Raw genomic sequence first — 14,140 nt, forward strand, 5'->3', positions numbered from 1 at the left:
GGGAGTATGTGCTTGGTTTGGATAAATATTGATCCTATATGCATGTCTTTCAATTAGATCTGCTTTTTAGCACAAATCTCTGTGACTGTCAATTTGGGCACATTTGAATGCCTCCTTGGTAGAAGACTTGATCACACTACTTTGTCGTGGTGCCCCTCCTCACCTAGCTTTCCTGATGACATGTGATTTTGCCCACCTGCAGTGTGCTGTATGTCCAGTCTGCATATCAACAATCTTGTGACTTGTTGGGAGTAGGGTCACATATACCCTATGAAAATGTACAGACTTACAAGTGACGTGAAAATATTTATTGGAAAATCTAGCTCACTAAGGGGATTATTTTCCTTAATGATCTCCCACAACTGACTGTTTGAGTTTCCACTATCTTAGCATCTTTTCAGTATTTGACTAGCAAATCTGAGCTTACAAGATCATTTTTGACAATGCCTGCAGTTCTGGAATGCCATCACTATGTTCAAACTGAAGAGACTAAGTGTCATACATTCCTCAAAAACTTGTTGATTCAGCAGCTAAAGGTTCTCCACCTTTATGTAATAAGAATGTTTCAGTGTTATAAGCTTCTTGCATAAAGGGGACCAAGTACAGTCACTATTAGGTCCAGCACTACAATCCTATTATCTTCTAGTGAGAACACCCCTCGTAGTATGCCATATGTTGAAGCAATTCATTATGCTGTCTGCTTTTTTGTCAGCCAAGGTATACTGTCTGCATTTTGTTCATGATGGTTATTTGACCGCATCCTGTAGCTTCATCCTGTAATTGTAGTTTTTCTGTCTCTTTGAAGGTGTGCCAACATCTGACAGCAGAGAGAAAACCAAAATTCAGAAAAGTGGTCGACTGTTACCTCTGTGGGACTGTGTTGCTACATTCGCCTGTAGGTATCTTTGCAAATAAATAAATAAAAACAGAGTTGTCCTTAAGTTTGGCAAGGATACTGTGATGCCACTGCACTGGCCCAGCAATCAAGAAGCCTCAGTCCTCACCACTGGCAACAGTGGGGGGATGTACATACTGGGAGGATGACAAGTACACACACAGTAAAGTACAATTTCCCTTAAGAGCACACAGAGATCACAGCCAGTCTAGGGCTGGTTTTTCCCTCTTTCACCAGATCCTCAATAAGACACCCCACTGGCACAGCTATAGGGTTGAGATCTCAGCTGAGTGGCTAAAGCAAGATCTCCAGTACCCTCTCTGTTCAACCAATGCTTCATGTCCCTGTTCAAGTAGCTGACACACAAACTCTTTGAGATTTGGTTTATATACAAACACACACATACACACTCCTGGGAATGGCTGGCACAGGTTTACTAGCTATGCCCCCTTCTGCCCAGACTATAAGGTATTTTCCACTGCCACCATCCACTACTCATCAGCTACTTTAAGGCCCATAACAACGGGTGTCCAATCCTACTGTGTAATGTTACTATTAATCCAAATGGTAGTCTGACCAAGAGCAAGGCTATTTAAGAGTGGCCTGTACAGTGACACCATATAGATATGCAAGTACACTAAGAGCTTAACTATGTCTCAGAAATATCAGCCACAATGATAGGTTTAAATTTACTTAGTAATAAATAATAAAATAACAAGACAATACTCAGTAAGTAATCAGTTACATCAGAGTTCAAAATCACAGGAAGTATTTAAAAACAACATTACAGGACAGTCTCAAATAAATAAAGAAAACATCTAAGTTATACATTACTATATTCCTATCTGAATCTAAAAGAATTTCTATGCCCTAAAAACTTACTTACAGCAAGGCAAGTGCAGACAGAAGTGGTGAAGAGTGGATGTTCTTGTCAGGTCAAAGACAAAATACAAAATGCTCAGTCTCTTTCTGAGAGAGTTCTTAAATTAATATCAGATATTACTGCTGGATTAGCTTGGATGACATCACTTTTTGTCACCTGACATCAGTTCCCAAACTAAACCCCCTTTGTCAGAAACTAACAGAATTTTAGTATCTATCTATGAAAAATACATCTCTCTCAGATGTTTGCAGATCCTGGATGTCATAAAGCAATAAAACACTTTTACATCTTAAACCTAGTAATTATTTCTCTTTCAAGACAATAAAAAAAACTTCTAGCTTTGGACATTGTATTTACTACTGCACTGAAACCGAGAGATAACATCATATGTTTTATTACATGGTTATGAAACAATTTAATTTCAACTATTTTCTCTGAATTTTTTCAAGTTAACCTCCTGTGTTCCAGTTCCCATTAAACGTATACATCTAAACAGTCACAATAGTGCAGGTACATTCTTGTTCTATTCCAGTAGTGCATGCTTTGGTTACATTTTAGCTCAATACTTTAAACACACGTCTGTATAAATTATATCAATATTCACAAATGACATAGAATTATTTACGAAATTCCAGATAGCTGGGCTGGCAGTATTTCCCTGTGTCCCAGATATCACTACATCATCTTTTATTTTCCATAGGTTTACCTAAGTTAGGCTCCGGCACCTGGCTACTCTGATTAGAATAACTATAGCAAGACAACAGAAAATGCCTTCTCAATTAAGCTGTTAGTGGTTGAGTCCATAGTTGAAATGTGCTGTAACCTAGACAGGATAGAGAGAAGCAGATTGATCCATTTCTTATACCATCTGAAGTAAGCTCTCAATGGGTAAAGTTGTGTACCTTAGAAATTAAACAGATTAGAACTTGGGTTAATTACATGGTCAGTTTAGGCTTAGCTGAAAAGTTGATACTATTACACCAGCCATTTTGTTTGTAAGTTTTAATGCTGAAACTCACTATCAATCAGTTAATGTTGGCAATCGTATGTTTTAGTACTGCACAGTGTCCACAGATTTTGATCATAGCTGAATAATGCTAACATTCAACTGCTCATAGTCATGTTACCAACTATAGTCAGTACAGGTAAAGGTTCTTTGTTTTTGTCATTTTACTGTTTAATTATTATTGCAGTCTTTTGTTTATTTGAATTCGAGTACTGTTTTAATGAATGTGTTTAATGTTATTTTGGCTTCAGTTACCTGTATATATGTATGTGCATGTGTATGTTTGTATCTGTATCTGTATGTGTGTATACACACACACCTGTATGTATATACATATACATACTGATATACATATACATACATTCATATTAGACAGCACATCATGTAATGGGAGCAAAGCTTCTTTCAGGTCTTTAGTGGAAAGCAGGGTCACTGCTAGCTTTCATTCCAGTATGAATATTTGATTCCTGGTTCACTAAATGGATACTTTCAGTCCTGAAGTATTGAAAACCACCAAACCACATCGACAGTCATGTTGTTTGCAAATATGCAAACCCCCTGCATCCCTCATGTGGTGGACTTCACTCCACATTTCCACCTACTGAAATATACTAACCGGTAATATAATCATGAGAAAAAGAGAAACACCTTGTAAGACAGAACACAGTTGTCATATGAAACATGATCTTACTTTCTAAGAACTAAAACAGGAAACATAGCAGAGGAAGATAGCACTGGGGAAATGGGATTGTGGTGGTAGTAGTTGACTACTTGCACACAGTTCACTTACAGGGACCCCCCCAGGATTTAAGTGATTTACTCCTTATTTTTCTCTTTAATAAGACGTAGGTTTCTTTTTTTTCAGATTTTCTTTTGCCTGATGTCTTAATTTAATGTGACTGGTGAATGTTAGCTTTGTAGGTTACAAACACCATTTCCACTTAAAACTGCATTGAACAAAAGAAGATTTTTATAAGGTATTAAAGTATAATTGTTTGTAGAAATTCCCTAAACTGCAGATTGACACTTGAACTGCACCAAAACAATTTAACTTGAATTTTTACTGGGTGTATATGGGGTCCTTGCAATCAGCAACTTGAAAGCTATCACCTTGACAACTAAAACATCTGGTGGGTCAAACAAATAATGTTCTGTTCTCTTCATGGTTATTGCCTCTGTTTCACATTTAAAATTCACATAGTTGACTTTTCATTTTTTCTGTATTAGTTGCACTGCAATATTTATATGGTTATTTCAACTTTTGTTTTATACTTCAAATATTTAAATGTTGTATCATGAAATGCATAAATTATTAATCTCCTTCTTTTTCTCTCTCTACTAACACACTACTGCCATTTATATAATATAGTATGAGCTTTAACCTGGCTATAGTGAATGATTTTTAGCCTTGCATTGTCAGGGTGTAATTTCTCCAAGTGTTTTGGGTTTCTAATACCATGTCTGGAATGGACTCCCATTCCTAAGTCAGGGTACAGTTAGAGCTTGTGAAATTAGTATTGTTTCAGTCTTCGGTGTTAGTTCGAAGTGCTCTTCTCAGTACCTGCAATGTGCCCAGAACTGTCTCCTTTAGTGATTCATATGGGTTATATGTACTGGTAGCACATTTTAAGTAGGATTGTAAATTATTTTGTATTAGACCGAGTGCCCCTTCTACTATTAGAACTGTCTAGATATCTTTCTTCTACATTGTTCTCATTTCTGCTTTCAAATCCTGGTATTTTAAGACTCTGTGTGACAGCTTTTAAATCCCTGATTAGAATTTCAGATGAAATTAAGTCCAAAAGATTTCACCATTTTTTTCCAGTTTTGATTCAAGGACTCTTTAAGGAATCAAACAAAAATGAGAATCTGAAAAAGGATGGTAATAAGAATAACAGCAGCCATGAAAATGAGGCTTCTAATTTTACTAGAGTGTTTCCAATTACATTTTTCTTTGGAAGAAAGGGATTTAAAAGCTCTCATTACCAATAATTGGAAAACTATTTGTGGAAATTCTGATTAATGTAAAATATTAGGCAGTACTCCCAGTTTTACTTTTGAAAAGAAGAGAAGCATTAAATCACTGTTAGAAAAGAAATGGGATGGAAAGAATGCATTAAATTCAGGATGCAGTTCTAACAAAGATGATGATTCTTATCCCTGTTATTTTTGCAAACAATGCAGATTTATAAATGCTAACAAACTGATTTTTTATCATATTGATTGACATTTTCTACTAATGGTATATACAACTGTAATGGTATTGGTATAGTCTATATTGCAACTTGTAGCTGTAATCATTTTATTTTGTAAAATCTGTTAGAACTCTCAGCAGATGTATTTATGAACATCTTTTAGCTATTAGAAAAGGATAAAAGCAATGCTTTACTTAAGCATTCGACAGTCTGCTGAGATTTTAGAAAGTTTAAAGTGCTTGATGTGTTGAATTGAATGTGAGTGGGTGGACTTTAATAATTTATTGGAAGTTAAGGAATTATACTGGCAGCTGTGTTTATCAGCTGACAAACCTCCTGGGTTGAACAATTCTATCAATATTGAACATGTTTTGAAAGGGAATAGATTTAATTATATTACAGTAATAAAATTATTTTATTGTATGAGGTATTTGTTATGTTTGTTTTGTCAAAGCAATGTATGTAAAGTACCTTTTAATTCCTTATACCTCCTTACTCTCTGTTCTTCACTTACTTCCTTAGTTCTATCAAATTCTCTTCCCCCACTTTCTCTCTAAATATACCATAAGTCTGTTTTTCCTTCACTTCATATTGCAATTCAAGTTAGTATTAGACTAACTTACCTTTAATTTCTCTACAAACCAACTAAAATTTCTCTAACCCAGCCACTGGGGATGCACAAGCCAGTGCATTTCTTTGTGCCGGTCCCAAGCCCGGATAAATCGAGAAGGTTGCGTCAGGAAGGGCATCCAGTGTAAAACTTTGCCAAATAATTCATGCGGACACCAGTAAATATTTCCATACTGGATCAGTCGAGGCCCGGGTTAACGACGACCACCACCAGTACTGTTAGCCAACAGGGTGCTGGCGGAAATTGGGCTACTGTTGGCTGAAGGAGGAGAAGAGGCAGAAGGCATGGCCGAAGGCAGGAAGAGAGGAGAAAGGCTAGGACTATGGTAGTGAGGTTCAGAACTTTGAATGTTGTCAGTATGACTGGTATAGGGAGAGAGCTAGCTGATATGATGGACACAAGGAAGGTTGGGTTATTGTGTGTGCAAGAGACTAGATGGAAGGGGAGTAAGGCTAGGTGTATCGGAGGTGGGTTCAAATTGTTTTAGCATGGTGTGGATTGGAGGAGAAATGGCAGAGGAGTTATCCTGAAGGAACAGTATGCTGAGTGTTTTGGAGGTGAAAAGAGTGTCGGAGAGAGTGATGTTTATGAAGCTGGAAATTGATGGTGTAATGATGAATGTTGTTAGTGCATATGTTCCACAAGTTGGGTGTGCAATGCATGAGAAAGAAAAATGTTGGAGTGAGATGGATGAAGTGGTGATGACTGTACCCAAGGGTGAGAGAGTGGTGATTGGAGCAGATTTCAATGGGCATGTTGGGGAAGGGAACAGAAGGGATGAGGAAGTGATGGGTAGGTATGGTGTTAAACAAAGGAATGCAGAAGGTCAGATGGTAGTGGATTTTGCGAAAAGGATGGACATGGCTGTGGTGAATATGTATTTTAACAAGAGGGAGGAGCATAGGGTGACATACAAGAGTGGAGGAAGATGCGCACAGGTGGATTATATCTTATGTAGGAGTGCCAGTTTGAAGTAGATTGGAGACTGTAAAGTGGTGACCGGGAAAAGTGTAGTTAGGCAGCATAGGATGGTGGTTTGTAGGATGACATTTGTGATCAAGAAGAGGAGGAGGAGTGTGAGGGCAGCACCAAGGATCAAATGGTGGAAATTGAAAAAGGGTAATTGTGAGGTGGAGTTCAGAGACGAGTTAAGACAGGCAGTGGGTGGCAGTGAAGAGTTACCAAATAGCTGCGTAACTACAGCAGAGCGAGTAAGAGAGATGACTAGAAAGGTGCTTGGTGTGACATCTGGAAAGAGGAAAGAGGACAAGGAGACCTGGTGGTGGAATGAAGACTTACAGGAGAGTATACAGAGAAAGAGGTTGGCGAAGAAGAAGTGGGATTGTCAGAGAGATGAAGAAAGTAGACATGAGTATAAGGAGATGAGGTGCATGACAAAGAGAGAGGTGGCGAAGGCTAAGGATAAGGCGTATGAAGAGATGTATAAAAGGTTGGACACTAAGGAGGGAGAAAAGGACCTGTACCAATTGGCTAGACAGAGGGGCCGAGCTAGTAAAGATGTACAGCAGGTAAGGGTGATAAAGGATAATGAGGGAAACGTACTCACAAGCGAGAAGAGTGTGTTGAGCAGATGGAAAGAGTACTTTGAGGGGTTGATGAATGAAGAGAATGAGAGGGAGAGAGGGTTGGATGATGTGCAGATAGTGAAACATGAAGTGCAGTAGATTAGCAAGGAGGAAGTAAGGATAGCTATGAAGACGATGAAGAACGGAAAGGCTGTTGTTCCAGATGACATACCTGTGGAAGCATGGAGGTGTTTAGGTGAAATGGCAGTGGACTTTTTAACCAGATTGTTTAATGAAATCTTGGAAAGTGAGAGGACGCCTGAGGAATGGAGAAAAAGTGTTTTGGTACCGATTTTTAAGAATAAGGGTGATGTGCAGAGCTGTAGTAACAACAGCGGGATTAAATTGATCAGTCACAGCATGAAGTTATGGGAAAGAGGTAACAGGAAAAGAGGAAGGCCTAAGATAATGTTTATGGATATGGTGAGAGAGGACATGCAGGTGGTTGGTGTGACAGAGCAAGATGCAGAGGACAGGAAGAAATGGAAACAGTTGATGTGCTGTGGCGACCCCTAACGGGAGCAGCTGAAGGAAGAAGAATAAGATGCCTTTATTGAAACATCCTAGCCAATGAAGCCAGAATCCCAGTAACTATAGACTTGCCAAGCTTTGCACTTTTTATAGTCTCTTATATACATCATAAGTGGATAATTTGTCCAGTTTGTGAAAACACTCAGCTTTTAACAATGCCTTATGGATAATTTGGCCAGTTTGTGAAAACACTTAGCTTTTAACAATGCCTTATGTCCATAACATTTGGGTGACTGCAAAACTTCCCAAATAAGTAACATAATAATAAGTAAAGATGTCACGCAGAAAAGCGCCATAGATAAAAACATCCTAAAAGACTCTGGCAAACCATAGACTTCACTGTGTAATAACTTAAACTTCCTACAAAAGAGGTCATTGGGAAATATATAAATGACTCTTAAGGAAGTATAAGTGTTTCAGCTAAATGCCAGTTGACTGTTGTTTGTTGTGTATCTTCTTTCTCATTAAATATTTGAGCTCTTCTATGTTTTTTCAGTACCACATGTAGTTTAGTTCACTTCCTTTATTTGTACCCATAGGTAAATTTAGTTTACAGTCACAAAGTTAGCGTTGGTCTCAACATACATTTAGACATATTAACATGCATACACTTAAACTAACACCATCAAAAAATAATTTATACTCAGACAATTCCACAAAAAATACAAAAAATTTACATCCTATATTGCACAACTCTATTTAAATAATAGCTGAAATACAGCCATTATACCTAGCTGTTCTACATTTTAAAATAGATACCTTCAACCAGATGAAAAGCTGAAATTATAGCAACACATGCAACCTAAATAAAAATTATTTACTGTATAATTCCACTGATTTTGTAAATTAGATTTTAATCATATTAATTTAACATAGGTTTGAAAGTCAAGGCATATTCTTCCCTGTGGATCAACCCATCAATCAGTCTATGAAGTCAACTGGAAAACTGCTTAATCAGCAAAGTAAAATAAGAAAATGAAACAGTAAATCCTACCAACGTGGCAAGTCAGAGTTAAGTATATGCTAGCATTCTGTTATGGAATTAAAAAGAACAACAGGCTCATGTGGAGAGTTAGATAATCTTAAAACAGTGTTTATAATTTTCAACATTATTCAAATTTAACCAGCTCCTTGCCAGACTGGGAGAAATACCGGATTGCTTTTGCACTGCTAATAACACTTAGTGAGACCTGAAGTAATGAATGGTCTCATACTGTGTGCTTAGCATGGCTGTTGAAAATAGTGCATGTGTTCCAGTCCTTCTATGCCCCCTTTTCCTTATGGATAGCTTAGACCATTGTTTCTTACAGGAAAAGAACCCAGTCTGCAACGCTTTCTTGGTTCCTCCATAATTTTAGAAGTTTGTAGGTCCTTTCTGAACATAATTTGCAGCTGTGATCAATAAAGTTTATGTTGCATAGGGTTCCCCTGCTAGGCATGTTTTGCGAGTTACCAAGATTTCTTTCTATGTTTGCTATGCACTCCTTACAGAAAGCATGGTAAAAAAAGTCTTCCTGTCCATCCAAAATTATATTTTCTTGCCACAAGCAACAGAAATACCTTTATATTTCAGGAAATTCAGCAAAATGCATACTATTTATTATGGCTTTGCTGTTCAGTCCAAAGGTTTGGGTAACAGGGCCCAGTGAGTCCTTTTGATGTTATGAGACTATTAATGGGAAACATAAAACATATTAGAGAAATGATACCATTTTAAGTAATTTATATTATTAACATCTTGTTTGACTACTGCTGTGATAGTAATTATTTTATAAACTGTCCTCCTTCCTTTTTAAGTCTGTATACTGATGCAGCAGTGTTAATTCTACATGTCTTTATCTTTACTTTCCCTTTCTCTCGATCTCTCTCTTGACTCATTCATTTGCCTATTGATTGACCATGGTAACATTACCTCCTGGTTTTGTCAGGTTGAGATCAGGCATATTTGTTAAGCTGTATAGATTTTTTTGTCCCTATCCTCAGTCCCATCACCATGCATACAATGTAATGACATTATTGCAGGAAAGTCATGGACACTGCTGGTGTGTGCCTCAGTTGCTTTGCTGCAGTAATGGCGCTTCCATTTTCAACTGTGGGCTGTAGTATTGACCCCTTCATCCTGATAGACAAGCAAACAAAATTGTCAGTCCTTCCTGTCTCCCAAGCTGAGTAATATTCTTGCAGCCTTCCCTCATTTCCCGTAACAATATAGTACCGTTGTCTAAATGGTATCAGGATAGCTTTCTGCAGTAATTCTTTCTGAACAAATGAAATGCTTTCAGTAGTAAAATAACTGTACACTTTGCTGGTATATGGTCTGTGGCCACCTTTTAAGATGTCCCTCTTCATGGACTATAGTTTTACCCATTACAATAAGCAGTGGAAGCTGGTGAATGATTTCAATAAATGACTGACATTTAGGACATACAATTTTTTTTTCTTCAGCAGCAAAAGGAAACAGCAAATATTAAATATAATATTGAAATATCAAATATATAAGTGCCAAAATGAATTTTCTCTTGTAGGGTTATTGCAGACATTACAACTGGCAAAATGGATTTATTTATTTCAGACCAGATATAGCAACTGCATGCTGAATGCTTGATAAGGCTTGTATTACTGCTTTGTTATGAAACAAAGGAATATTACAGTTTGACGTTGTTTTGTTCTCTGTTCTGTAATGGATACAGCCTTGTTTGTGTGACTGCTGGGATGAAGTCATGAAAGAGTGGAGAGTATTGGAGGGAATTTTCCAGAATGCTGTTTCATTGCACAAAAGGGCTGCGGCAGCTGTCTGCCATGCTGTTAGTCTGTTTTAATCTGTGAGAAATCATGTTATTAGTCTAGTTGGTCTATGCTAGACTTCAGTCTTTTCTGAACAGTAAAAGTCTTGCCACAAAACTGTTTTCATGTCTTAGTGGTTTTAATAATGGTGGACAGTAAAAAAGGAACCTATTAACATTGGCATACTCAACCAGTTTTTTTTTCTAAAAGAACCTAGCATGTTATCTCGTCTGCCTGTAAAATTTATGATGCAGATGGCAGAAGACGGGGAGAAAGCAGTTGCAAAACAGAAGGAAACAGGGACCTCATTTATTCAAGTAGCCATAGAATAGTCCTGGAGAGTCTACAAAGGGATTTTTTGAAGGTAACAGTGAATATAGCATACAAAGAATATGCCTCGTTTTTTTTTCACTATTAATGGTATGTCAGAGGCATACCTGCCAATCTTACATAGAATGTTTCATTACTGCATTTGTGTAGCATTGGAATTAAGTATTCATTACCAAGGTTAACTGCTAAGTCATAGCCAGAACTGAACATTTATAGTAAAAGTCAGTTAACAATACATCTGTGCACAGTTTGACAACTTTTTAGAGGGATTTCAAAAAGCTTCCTATACTTACAAAATGATTGATGACCGCTATTCACCACATCTAATGTAGAGTAAGAGTGGGGGAAGAGCAGACATTTTATGACCTGCATAATATAGATTTAAGATTCCCTTACTGCATACTGCAATGGTGACTGAATTCATTATTTATGAATAAGTAATATAGCATAAAAGTACTGGAAATATTCACACAATCAAGATAAATACTGATGTGCTTCAGCACTTTATTCTATGTATTCAACTATTTCACTCTTGCATGTATAGTGAGCATTTGCATGAATTTAGTGATCATCTAATGTATCTATTGAAATGTTATTACTGTTAAAAACTTAATTGAACTGTATTTAGTGACCATTTTGGATGGAACTATTGAAATATTTAGTACTGTTCAAAACTGACCTATGTATTTTATTATCATTTATTTTTGTATGCAATTAATGAGGAGCTTTTCTCCCTGGGCCTCCACTGAAAATGGGCTCTTCTAGGTCTAGTGGACTTTCCCAGTTAAATGCAATAAATAAATAAAATACATGTGAATACTAAGCATTAGATTTTGCAGTTGAAATTATTGTTACAGTTTACAAGAATATGCCATTCCTTCCTAAAACTGACTACTTACTAACTTTCTCATTAAGATCTATACATCAATAGGCAATCCACCCCACCCATTATCAGACACTGTGGTGCCTCTGAATATATCAACTGAGGATTGTTCTGTACAGGTTGTACCAATTTAAAATTAAACACCATTTATTCAGGAAGGAAAATTTAAGACAGTTCTAACTCTGCTGCAACATTTCAGTAGTCTAGACCCAGTCTCCACTCTGCAAAGCACCGTGCATTGCTTCCTTATATTAGGCATGCATGAGGTGAAGTCAGTTACAAAATAAGTCAGAAAAGAATTCCTTCATCAGTGATACACATGCATATGACAGGGCTAAACAACTGTGATTAGCTTTCTATTTCTTTGTCTCCACAGCTGAGGAGTAATGGGAATTTAATAGAAGCAGAGAAGGTTTATATGCCTGAGTCAGAGCACTCATAATAGAAAGCATGGCAAAATTATTATAGAAATATAAATGCATTCCTGCAGTAACTTTTCTGTAGTGTAAACTACTACAGCATAGTGCATTAGCTGACTATGCCACTCAGCTCTACTTGATGGATAATATTTTAAAAAATCCAGACTGCCAACATTTCTGACTGAAGTAGTACATTGAAAAGGTATGATTTATATCAGTAAAGCATTCTTAGACATTGACATTAGTAATACATAATTTTAGGGCAGTAATTCATAAGCTGAAAAACAATATTGTCAAGTCCCAATGGTATATTGCCTACTACTGTGATCACTAGTAACAGGGCTATTACTAGGCTTGCAGACCAGGGGACCATTAAGGAGCCAAATCCAAATTCCCAGTTGCTGTTAAGCACTCTCTGGTTAAATGATTTACTCAGTCACATGCCAAATGATGGTTACAGGAATCAAACTCTGTACCACAGGAAAGCCTTGACACTGTGCCAACTGCCAGGCATAAATAATAAGAGCACAGGATGCTTACATGGACAGCTCTCTCTGCCATCCAACCATCATGTTTCCACCAAAGCCATGATGTATTTCACACTAGTCCAACAATGCCTATTTGTTAACCAGGTAGGTCTAGTGACTTGTTGTAGGTTAGAAAGTAGACAAATGAGGACAGAAAGAATGAAACCCAGTACCCTAGGCAGTACAACTCACAGCATTAGCCCACTACAGCAACTATACTCCTAGTGACAGTTTCAAAATGAAGTAAGTAAACGTTTATTCACTTCATTAAATAAAATGGTATATTTTCAAAATACTTAGGGGGTGCTCCTTGTCTCCATATTTCTCTCTCTTCTACTCTGTCCTTTTTTTGTTCTTTTTATCCCCTGTTTATGTTTTCCCCCCACAGGTAAACAGATCCCAGGGACAGCTCAGCATCATGCTTACGAGGTGGGAGGAGTATTCACCACCTCCCCTTGCCCAGCTACATACAGCTTCATGGGGTCAGGGTGGTGGACCCCCCAGTGTGCAGCAGCCTGGAAAACCCCCAACGCAGGAAGCTTCAGGTACTGGTAGGTGTAGTTACTGAGTGGGTGGTGGAGAGGCACCTGCAAATTATTCAAGGTCTCTTCCAGTGACTGTAAGACTAGCTGACCTAGTTGGCTCTGACTGTCTAGCCACTGGAGACTTGAATTCCAGACCAGTGTGGTCCACTGTCAGCATCCATCAGAGATAGGATAATTGAAGTCCTCAGTACCATGGTTACCTGCACCTCAGGCCTCCTCCCCCTCCCCATTTTGTATAATTCCGTCATCTGTATGTCTTATGTTTCTCACCAATGTAAGACCATCATAGTGTTCCTGTCTGTCTTAGCTGCTTTTTATGTTGCATGACATCCTTAACTCTTCCATAAGTTTCTCTTCTACACTCTGTTCCCTTACTCCTTCCCCAAATTCCCCCTTATATAAACAAAAATTGGAAAAATTGGGGGAGCTGTCTCTCACCAGAGCATAGGCCCCTTCTCTCCCAACCCCTCTGGCACAACCCTTTTCATGCCTTCACTGTGGGAATCCCTTGTCCTCTTTCCCCTGATGTCCATATTTCCCACTTTACAACCTAATAAAAGACTAGTCAGGGTTTCCATATAAGGATACCCTTAACAATTAATAAATAAATACTTATATGCATATGAGTTTACTGTTGGTTGGCTGTGCTAAGCACCATAGTAACTTTCCATACATACTGCTGTCACTAAACAAAATTATAGTTGTTTTAGTCAATTTTTCACCTGTAATGATAGCCAAACTTTTTGTGGGGGTTTTGGTGAAGGACTCAGATGTTTTTGGAATCAGTGGTGTTCATTTGCCCTTTGCTGATTTACATGTTGGCATAGCAATGCTTTTTTCCAGTTGTCCTTGTCCATATGTGAATCACTGGACTACGAATACCAAACACCATTTCATTCAAATATAACACTATCGCAAATCTAAT

This window comes from Protopterus annectens, chromosome 1.part1 (genome assembly GCF_019279795.1).
Source record: "Protopterus annectens isolate FY-2018-M chromosome 1.part1, PAN1.0, whole genome shotgun sequence".
Taxonomy (NCBI): Eukaryota; Metazoa; Chordata; order Ceratodontiformes; family Protopteridae; genus Protopterus; species Protopterus annectens.